Consider the following 11,352-nt stretch of genomic DNA (forward strand, 5'->3'; position numbering starts at 1 on the left):
GAATATTACCAAAAAAATCTTAATTCTTTTAACAATTTATTAATTATCGACAATAAAAAAACAATTTACTAATTTGATTTTTCCATCTGGCCACATGAATGTCCAATCAGCACCCGCCGTTCTGCACGGCCGGACCAGCGGGAAGCCCGTGCTGACGTGATCTTCGAAGATCAAAACGGCAGCATTTTTCACAATTAAAAAAAAAAAAAAAAATCGTCACTGTGCTCTTGTCTTGCCCAAATCCTCGAACGCTGCCCCAGTCCAAAGAACTCTAACCTGAAATCAACTGAGATCTCGTTCAAATCTCTTCAAATCTCAACTCAAATCGAACGATTCTTGCTCAAGCCCGAGTCGCTTTTTTTCCACATTTAAGAGAAACCGCAGATGTTTGTTTTTCTGAACAACCTCAACTCAAACCGCGAATTACAGTGGAAGCTGCTTTATAGCTTGGAGTTCGAACTGCTCTAAACATGATTTGTATAAAAAAAAATCATTCGCAATGGAAGCCTTGCTGCCGATGTAAATTGTGTTTTGACGACTTGTTCATTAGTTGGGTACAAATGATTGTTTCACTCTCACTTGTATATCGCTTGGTTGAAGTGGTCTGCTAGCCGTTTGTTAAAATGCCCAAGCGAACTTTTGTAAAAGATTTCCCCTCTGGATCTAGATATCTTCTGAACGTACATCACGTATCCAAATCATAATGAGCGCTTTTGATTAATTCGTTTACTCTCGTTTTATGATATTTGAATCCGGAAGTGAGAACAACCTAAGGATGTTTGTTTCTCTGTTTAATGTGCTATGGTTTGTGGCCTTATATGGTAGTTTCCGCTTGGAGAGATGGTCTGGAATCGTTGATACGCATGGTGATTTTCTCGCTGGTAGCACCCCAACTTCTTTTATGTTCATGTACCGTGTGTTGTGTTGACATATGACCTGTATATGTTGAATGGTTGGAAATCTGTCGTGGTGGAAGGTGGTGGTGACCCGTGACTCTGGCGGTGGATTGATAATGAGCGTATGTGAACGATAGTGATGCTTGGTTTTAAAGGTTTAGAAGTGTAAATCATAGATGATACTCTAGTTATTTTACTTTGACAAGTGCCTTCGTGCGTGTGTGCGCGTGTGCCCAAAGTGAGGAGAGAGAGAAAAAAGAAAAGTAGTGTTGCTTTGTGCAGACTAGAAGAGAGAGAAAAGAAAAAGTAGAAGAAGAGAGACCCACCGAGAGAAAGCGCAGAAAGGAGAGCACCGAATTTTTTTAAATCCAAATTTGAAGGCTAAACATTAACGAAATCGATTCAAATTTGAGTATGTTGTTCGTGAGACCAAGGACTACGAGTTAATGATTTTTATTCATCAAGAACCACCTCCAAATTTTCCAATAGCGATTATGGTTTTCTTGCTACAAATTTGTTTGCCCATCTATATAGTGATGCACGGACATGAATGAGTTATAGAGATCGACGAAGACGAAAATAGAAATGAGATTGTAATATTGATATTGTGTTTCTAGTGTGTGACTAAAGAAAAATAATTTGTATATTATGCTATTCTTGATAATTGGTGGATGTTTTGGGCGGTCCGTGGTTTTTTCCCGCATTAGGTTTTCCACGTTAAATTCTTGGTATCGTTATTTGCTTTGTCTATTTATCATTTCGGGATTATATTTGCATATTGTGAGGTTATATATTGCTGATTGTTACTGGGGGTTAAGAAAATTTCAGATAGTTTAGTTTTGGAGGAGAAATTGATCTTGGATTGCATTTGGCTCGTAGTGAATTATTGTACCCGAGTTCTCCCAAACAAGGAGTCAAGTTTTGGGAAAGGTGTAGGAGTGGATGAACTCTTTTTTATTTTTTTTGCCTTAACTGCTTTCTCTTTTTCTATTAGTGGAACTTGCTTCACCGCGTTATGAGTGACTAGATGCTCCCCACAATCACTAAGGAAAATACTTGAAGTGTGCACTTTCTGATTGTGAATGCATTTGAATTCTCTTCTAGCATATGTTCCCATTGGAAGCGCTCCTACTGGAAGCATTCACCTGATAGCATCCATTCGTTTATTCATCATTTTTGCTTGTTGTCTTGCCTTTTGGAAGTGTCCCTCTAGATTCTCTTTAATCTTATGCTATCCTCACTTTTTCCCTTGCATATGGTAAAATCACAAAAGGAAATTCCGGCATGTCCAATGGGCAAGGAGTTTGTCCAAAAGTTTTCACCAGAGCAATGTTGAACAAAAACCAATGTCGACCCATAATGACGATGATGGTTGTTTGATGGACACTGATGTCAAATCTCTCAAGGCACAACTGAAACATGTGAAACAAGATTTGGCAAACCTGGAAGTGTTGATATTTATAGTAATAATTCATTATGAGTTTGCCATAGTGTGTTATTTTGAACATGTTTTGCATTCATCGACATGTTTTTACATGCATGTACACTGTTTGTGGCATAAATGAAGTGAAGGCTTTTTGCAATCTAAAAAGCACATATGTTTGTGGCAATGTTCTTTATGATGTTGGGGTTTTTAATAGTTCAAAGCGTTATAGCCCTGTTTTAAAAAAAAGGTTTCTACAACCTCAATGGTAAGTATGGAATTGGGGATTTAATTAAGTCAATTCTTTTCTGCACCTCTCGTAGCTTTGTTGTTGATGCTGAAGAGAAAAAATCTCATTCAAGATTCTTCTTCTTTTCGCCCATGAAATCTGATATACAAATGTATTCTTAATAGCTCGAATGTGGAAGATACACAAGGAAGAATTATGTAAAATCTAGAGCAATCTTTACTGATAGTAAATTGTATTTCTTGTCCTCAAAGCAATCTGTCCTGAAAAACAACACTATATTTGTGCTGACAGTATATTGATCCCCCAACAAAAAGAAAGCAACTATGTTTGTTGCTGATGACAATATATTAGTGCTGACAGTATATCGATCCTCCAATCCAATGAGCCATCATCGAGCCAAAAAACAGAAAAAGAAACCCACGACACTACTTCACTGAACCAACCTATCATTGACAAACAATATGGGCGATGATGCCACTTCATTGAACTCATCAGCGACAAACAGAAACACAACCACAACACTACTTCCTATTACTTTTTCTTGTACGTTGGAGTTGCTTCCTCTCCATATTTTTCTTCTTTCTTGATGGGCCTATTGCTTTAACTAGAAGTTCAACGACAGCTGGTTGTGATGTTGATTCAACCTGTATTTGTATATCAACTCTTTGTCTCTTGTCTTCTCTGGCACTTGTCCTCTTAACTGACATTATAAGATTTCATTAGTTAACAAAAAAGGATATTTTTTGTAGCTTTCTGTTTGGCTAGCGGATGGATATGTGTCATTTTACATTCTTTGCTGGTGTATTATGGTTTTGTTCATTTATCCATATGAACTAGGATAATAGATGCCTTGGATACATGAGCATGGCTGCAATTTCAAAAGCTTTGTTCTATCACTCAGTGATCCAAATCAAAATGAAAGTTGTCAGCCTTTGCATCTCTGTCCCCTATACACCATTACTGCTTACTAGCTATTCCAATGATAATATAGTTTTAGTTTGTCATTGCGGAATGAGAGTTGTTACATCATATAGTCTTCATTTTACCTCTGAGAGGTGACAACTAGATCTTTGCTGTGGAAAATGTGTCAACTTGCAATGTAAGAAGTTGTCTCACTGGCTGATTGGTTTTTGGCCAGGAGCTTGAATTGTTGCTTCAGTCGGACATTCAAGTAGCTGGGGCCAAGGTGAGAAAAGAATGCTGAAAAGTAGATTTTTCGTCAGGAGGCTTTAGTTCAATTTAACTGCATTTTGGTTGACTGTAGATTTTAGAACCGAACTTTTCCCATCTTCATGTGCTAAAGATTTACAGTTTATGTATGCAAAGCTAGATAGATAGTATGCTGATGCTCGAGACAAGTCTGTACAAACAACACACATCTGTTGTGCTTATATGTGGAAGTAATTAGACCAGCAAACTTCCTGACAGGTTGATTGATCATCAAATTATGCATCCCATATTTTAATACTCTGATTCATAACATAGAGCACACAAGTCTTGCACTTCAGAAATATGTTTTTTTTCTGCTTTTACTGCAGAGAACGACAATCTTGGATGTCAACTGTAGCTGTGAGTCCAATTGACTTGCATAAGAACGCAAGTTGAAACATCAAACAGAAACGTGTCCTCCCGACTCCCAAATTCTTTTCATCTTGGTAAGTGCCTCCCCAACTCTGCAACTACATGCACTTTACTTGCGGCTTTTCGAGACCAGCATTGCATGTCTTTTCTTGAGTACCTGCAACTATGTGCTCATTCTTTCCATTTTTTTTTCCGCAGATTTGCAATTTTTTTTCATCTAGTTCAGCAATAGCAGGGTCTTCAGGTACTTCCACTATTCCAGCAACCTGTCGTAGAAATGTTTGCTATTAGTGCATTTTGTTTTAATTATTACTGATTGCGGATGATGAGTCTATATATATGATGTTAAAAAGGAATATGGCTATTCACCACATTACATGGCAGCATCTTGTATCAATTTGTTGGCTATAAGTCTGTTTAGTAAGAGAGCACTTCTGTGATGAAAGCGCACCATGGGTAAAACTCATTTGATATGAGTTAACAATGGGCAAGGGTAAGCACCCAGACTTGGGTCCCTTATCTTCTCACAAAGGTCACAAAAGAACTCACTGGTATCATCTTCGATGAACGAAGCATAAAGTGTGAGTTGATGGAAGTTAATGGCAATCTTTAGTGTAGTTGAAGGCAATCTGTGATGATTAAGGTTGCAATGCACACAACCATAAAAGTCAAACGTGCAAAATTTAATACAGACACTGCATAGGAAGCACAGTTCGGAAGATCTAAATTAAGAAAGAGTACATGCTCGTGGAGGTGATGTTTCAAAGTGGGCCTTTCAAAAGTGCATGGAATGTTGAAGTCGTAGTCACTTTCCATGCAGCGAAAGACAGAGCGTCAACACTCTTCACGGCATATGTCAACAGCGCTCCTTCCTGATGCAAGAAGAAAAATGATGTGCGGGGTGAACAGGTTGTTGCATGATAGAGGGCGATTCAGCACATGATTTATGGAGCAAAAAAGAGCAGCCCAGGTTCAGCCAGCGATAGATGCATGCATTACGAGCCTTGCATGCACCATCCTTCGTATGACGGTTCCAGCAGCAGAGGATGATCGGGCAGAGGAGAAAGAAGAGGCAATCAAGCCAACCATGGACCTCACCTGGTATGTTCTTTTCACAAGCTTTGCACCTGATTCTGCTTTCGAGCTTCGTGTGGAAGACCAGTGGATGCTGATGGTCGAAATGGTAGAAAACCGAGTCCTTGCCCTCCAGATCTCGCGAACTTAGAGTTAAAGCCATGTCCATGTCGAGGCTGAATTTGCAATCGCTGCAGTAGGAGACCATGGTAAGCATTAGAGGGTGTCAAAGAATGGGTCAGTCAAAATGGGTCCATGACCCATTTTTTGACTCATATTCTCAGAAGCGTGTCATACAAGTTTTTCAAACTTATAAGGGCCAGGCCTAAATGGATTTAAAAAGACCTAAATGTTCGGTGCGATGACAAAATTTGGGGCCTCGACGGTGGCGTTGTGGGGCTGGGACAGAGGTGAGACTGTATCGACTGAGTTGGACATGCAACGAGGTAGAGTACTCATCTTCCTGCTCTCAACACAGCAACTGGTTGATGGTCAGGCCTCCAATCAATGTGAACAACACCACCTTGTTTCTCTCCTGTCCTTGTGCTTCTAGATCTACTCCGCTTCCTGCACGCTTTGCACTTCTAGATCTTCCTTCACTTCTCAGTCTCTCTGTATTGTGTTAAAAGAGAACCTTGAAGTCGAACTATTATTGTGAATTAAAGAGGTAGCACATTCATTTGAGACCCAATTTGTCTCAAGCCCCAATTCTAAGCCCAATAAAAAACCACCCGTGGGCTGTTCTTTGTGATCGATATGGCCAAGATTACCCCAAAAAGAAAAATATATATGTGGGCAAAGCGAAGCAGGTTGGGTCGGGTTGGGTTAGGTTGGGTCCAGTGGAGGTTGAATATGGGTTTGGAAGCGCACTGGTTGATGAGAGCAAGGATATTGCTTGTCATCGAGTACGATTCATCATCCTTCACCTCGTAAAAATATCATAAAATAGCGATCCATGTAGAAAATTAGAAAGAGTAAAGCAAATATAGAAAAAAAATAGTTATATACGTATATGCATCGTAAATAATGGCTACTAATGAGTTTTAAATGAGTAGATATGAATTTTCATAGATTTAGTTAAATATAGACGTGTTTTAGCAATTCAGGTACAGGTCAAGTTTGGGTCACTGGATTTATATTGCATGTAAATGAATCAAAACAAATTAAATGGGTTGATTTGAATCGAACCATTTTTTGACTCCCAACCTACCTATTTGACAACCCTAGTAAGCATTACATTTAACTCCTCCAATTAATCAAAAGAGAGAGAGAGAGAGAGGGTGATCATGGAGAGACGAGTGTTGCACCTCTATGGAAGACTTGGTGCAGCTTTTGTGGAGAAAGAATATGCACGCATGGCATCCATAGACTTGCCCCAAGATCGCTTGTTCGTAGGTTTTGCAGCTCTTGAGCATTTGTTGGATGGTCACATTCTGAGAATCCTCATCGGGGCTTAGTTGTGACAAGGCAGATGAAGCTATATTGGACTGTGCAATAACAATCGACGCATCCAAATGACGAGAAAAATTTCATATATAAAAGCGAAATATTGATTGGAATGTGCATTACTAGATTGGTGAGGTCACGTATTTTCTTGTGTCATGACAAGTTTGTTAGCCATCGCCTAAGACCCACCACTAGCGAAAGGAAACAAAAGCAAAAAAAAAAAAAAAAAAAAAAGCAGAAAAAGGAAAAAAAAAAAAAAAAAAAGGATGAAAAATTAAAAAAAAAATTAAAATGTTGTCAACATTAGCGCCGGTACGCCACATGACGACTAGTTGGGACTAGCATTTTCCAATCAAAATTGACTTAAAAGATTATTTGATAAATTGTCTTAAGTTTGAGGACTAAATAAGTAAAATTGAAAGGTTTAGAATTATTATTTTTTTTGCCTATAAAGTTTAGGGTTGAATTAGTACAAGTGTAATAGATTTAGAATTTTTTTGATATTTTTCCTTAAAAAAATGGAGGAAAGTATCATTCGGAAATAATTTGTAACGACAATGACCTAGTTAATGTAATTTCTTTGTAACAAGACTTTTAGTCATAAGATGTTTCCACTTATGCCCTTCTCGTTCCTTCCCTTTTTCACTAATTTCTCATCAATCAATCAGTCGTGGTCCCTTTCACATGCCCTTTCCCATATCTCTCTCCTCTTTAAAAGTTTCCACAAATATTCCTCCTTAATAACTTTTTTTTTCCTCTCTCTCAAAAAGATGACATTTGTATATTCCTTATGCTAAAATTCAAATACATTATACTAATAAGGATCTAACCCTCATTTGAACCCGGTCACATACTTTTTATGGGAAGAAAGAAGAAGGATATAGAAATTTTCTTTTTTATGTCATATTTATTCTCTCCCACTAGACCTCTCTTCAACAACTTCTCAGTTTCCTTTAGTCTCCTTTATTGACCAGAAAAAACTAGAAAAAACCTCTCTTCAACAACTTCTCAGTTTCCTTTAGTCTCCTTTATTGACCAGAAAAAACTAGAAAAAACCTCTCCCAGCCAAAACCTCTCTCTCTCTCTCTCTCATATATATAGACGCAGGCACTGGGTAATTTCCATGACAACGATTCCATCTCTCTCTCTGAGAGTAAGTTTCCAAGAGGCTTCGATGTTAACGTTGCAATGGGACCATGGGGAGTCACGTGATGACCCTTACCATATGGATATATGTGGGACCATAGTGAAAGTTGGGACAAAAAAAGTTCAAGATAGAACTGAAATTGAAATTAAAGTTGGAATTTTTTTAGGGAATTAACCCATAAAAATTCATGATTCCATCAACAATCCAAGATATCTCAAATTGAAGAAAATGCGATCTCTTGTCAAGATGGGAACCTATTTTCGTAATATTTACCAAAAAAGGAAATGTTCAATTGCTTTGAAAGTATTTTGACAGGATCTAGTACATCCAACAATTACAAAAATAGGTGTGTTCGTGCTTAAAATATGTTGCACTATAGATGGGTATTTAAAGAAAGGGATGAGCAGCTACTATTGCAATATAAAATTGATAAGATTATATTGAAATGGAGAAACAATAACTATATATTACTGGATGTTTTTATTTTGTTGATTTTGTGAATAAGACCTGTCATTGACATTTGTCATCCCCCAACTCTATAAAAATAGGGAAAACAACATCAAGGTCCTCCTGCCTAGAAAAGATAGCCTTAAGCATAAACCAACGTAAACATGTTATCAAAATATGTCTTCATCTATATACTTGATATAATGGTGAGTAAGTTACAAAATCAAGATTCTGAAATTCATCAAAAAAGTAAGTGTATATAATATGTATTTCCAAACTCAATTAAACCCTTCGACAAAAAAAAAAAAAAAACTCAATTAAACTCCACAAATATCATTTTAGACATATACGAGTATCTAAACTCATATCAAAATCCAACTATAAAATTTTCTTGTCGATAACTCTCACATCCTACCTTAGTTGAAGAATTTGAAAAAGATTTGATATAGATAATGTGAGCAACCACAATTCAGTGACTAACACAAATCTCTTCTAAGCAAATGGGCATTCGCCATGCATATTATAAAGTACTACTACATGCTCATTTATCCAAATCCAATATATAATGTATAGTAAAATCCAAATATGAGCAATATCACTTCAACTTGGTTTTATACTGATCGGAAATATTCATTCAAATTTCAAATACCAAAAGGGTAGTATACACTCCATCCGGCTTTATGCGATAAATTTGTTTTAAACTGTATTTTTTTTTTTAACAAAATCATATCATGCAATGCCTTTAACAAAATCATATCATGCAATGCCTTTCTTAACATATAATTTATTACTTTTAAAACATGAGTTTTTACAAATTTATAGAATATCACAACTTACCCTTAACCAAAATCCAAATTGAAAGTTACACCAATCAAAAAGTTTCAAAATCCTATTGAAGGCGATGCCATATTCAAACTTACGTGTCAACTAACCTCGACTAAAACTTCAGTAGGTGATGCCATATTCTTAAGTCAAATCGTTCACTTGACAAAGAGCTCTTAACAACTACTTTGCAAACAAAGTCAACCTCATTTCAGAACTCTAATTCAAGCGAGCTTACTTTCAACAAAAAAACTCTTTCGAATTATTAAGAGACCATAAAGCCAAAAGATGGCCCGAGAAGGGCAAAGTCCATTGCCAAACATAGTAATTGGGAAATTGTTTCCAACAGCATGCAAAATTTTAAAAATTTATCACGACCAAACCATAAACCTAAATCAACTTTCATGAAGTCTTGCTATGCAACACCCTAATTTTTTTTAACAACATAATTTCACAACTTGAAAACCTCTAAAATCAACCCGACAACGTAGAATCCATACAAAACCTAATTTATAGATTAACTACAAAAACTTGTTCCATTAGATAAATAAAAGTCTCAAATGTGCATGCATTGAGAGTCCCCTTTGACTTGAGAAAATATTGGGTATACTAGGGAGGCTAACTCAACAAATCACCAATCCATTCATTGGGTGATACATGTTGCGTTAGGCTTAACTTCCATTAATTTTCCCCTTTGACTTGAGAAATTATTTCCTCTGACTTATCATTCATGAGGAAATGAAAGGCATGAGGAGAATCAGAAATGCAATGTGGTCATAGCAAAACCAATCGCATAATGACAAGTTAACAGGGAAACGAAACACATTACAGAGAACATGAAGCATCCCAAAACGTCTCCTTCTCTTTTGTTGTCTACACTGCATAATCTGAATAATTATAATTTATGGCTTAATTACGAAAATTCCTGCACTTAGATAAATAAAAGTTGTTGCTACCAAATAGAATTAATCCGTCTTGTCGAGTTCTCCCAAGCGTGCATGGAGCGAAAGCCCCCTTTGTTTCTCTCTCTCTCTCTTTCTCCGTTTCTTTCCTTCTTTTCTTTTCTTTTCTTTTTTTTTTTTTTTTTGCTCTTCTTGGCCAGGCTCCGTTTTCTCTCCTTCTTTCTTCTCTTGTAATTTCTCTTGCAATGAAGCAAGACTAAAGAAAGGGCTAAAACGAAACACTTAGGCTTGGGCTTAGGCTTGGGTATAATGTTTTGCTCTTATTTATTATTTTTTGCAAGCTCATTTCTTGCAATTTCATTCATGAAGATAAATACTTTAGGTTATTATGTACTGATGGATCCTATTCGGAGTGAGGATAAGGTCACTCAAAATTAAAGTTGGACATATCACTTTTTAAAGAAAAATTATAAATCTATTATATTTGTGTCAATTCGAATTAGTGTCAATTCAGTCATTTCGACTAATTTTAATCAGAAATTACTGATATGGATATTAGTTGTCCTGCATGGCACGTCTAGCCATAATATAGATAATTTTTTTTATAGTAATTCAATTTTTTATTTGTTATTATTATTATTTTTCTTTTTTTCTTTATTCTTCCTTGACCATTGTTGAGCGGGTTGGCCTCGCCTAGGTGAGGGTTGTTGTTGCCCACCACAGGCTAGGCTAGGCCAAGCGAGAGCGATCCCAAGCAAGGCTGCCTTGGCTTGGGCGAGGCCTTACGAGGGTTAGCCTCGCCTAGGCTAGATTTGGTGAGGCCAGCTTGCTCGGCTATTGCCTATTATCAGCAAAAGAAGAGAGAAAGGAAAAAGAAAAAAATTAGAGAAAAATGAGAGAAAATAAAAAATATATATTAAATTATTATTAAAAGTTTTCCATGGCCGTCCATATGAGTATCTAATCAAAATGAACTAAAATGACTAAATTGATATAATTATAAAATTTAAGACTAAATAAATATAAATGTGATAGGCTTATGGCTTTTCTCCCCGGTCAATATAACCAAATAAAAAATAAATCAGAAAGTTTAAGGCCTTCATCCTCTTTATAGTGTGGTGAGGAGTGAGGGTAGGGGCATCATTTGATATTTATTTTTTCATGGAAAGTGGCACGGACATCAAGTTAATAATCTTCTTTTGACATCAATCTAATACTCTTTATTTTGGACGTCCATTCCAATCAAGGACATCCAAATGCCCTTTTTCCAAGTTCCCTTTTCAAAATTTTAGGGATGCAACGGGTATCTTCCTTTAAAGATATCCTTAACATTTTTTAAGGGAGTCATGGTTCAATGAAATACT

The sequence above is a fragment of the Eucalyptus grandis genome, chromosome 4 (genome assembly GCF_016545825.1).
Source record: "Eucalyptus grandis isolate ANBG69807.140 chromosome 4, ASM1654582v1, whole genome shotgun sequence".
Lineage (NCBI taxonomy): Eukaryota > Viridiplantae > Streptophyta > Magnoliopsida > Myrtales > Myrtaceae > Eucalyptus > Eucalyptus grandis.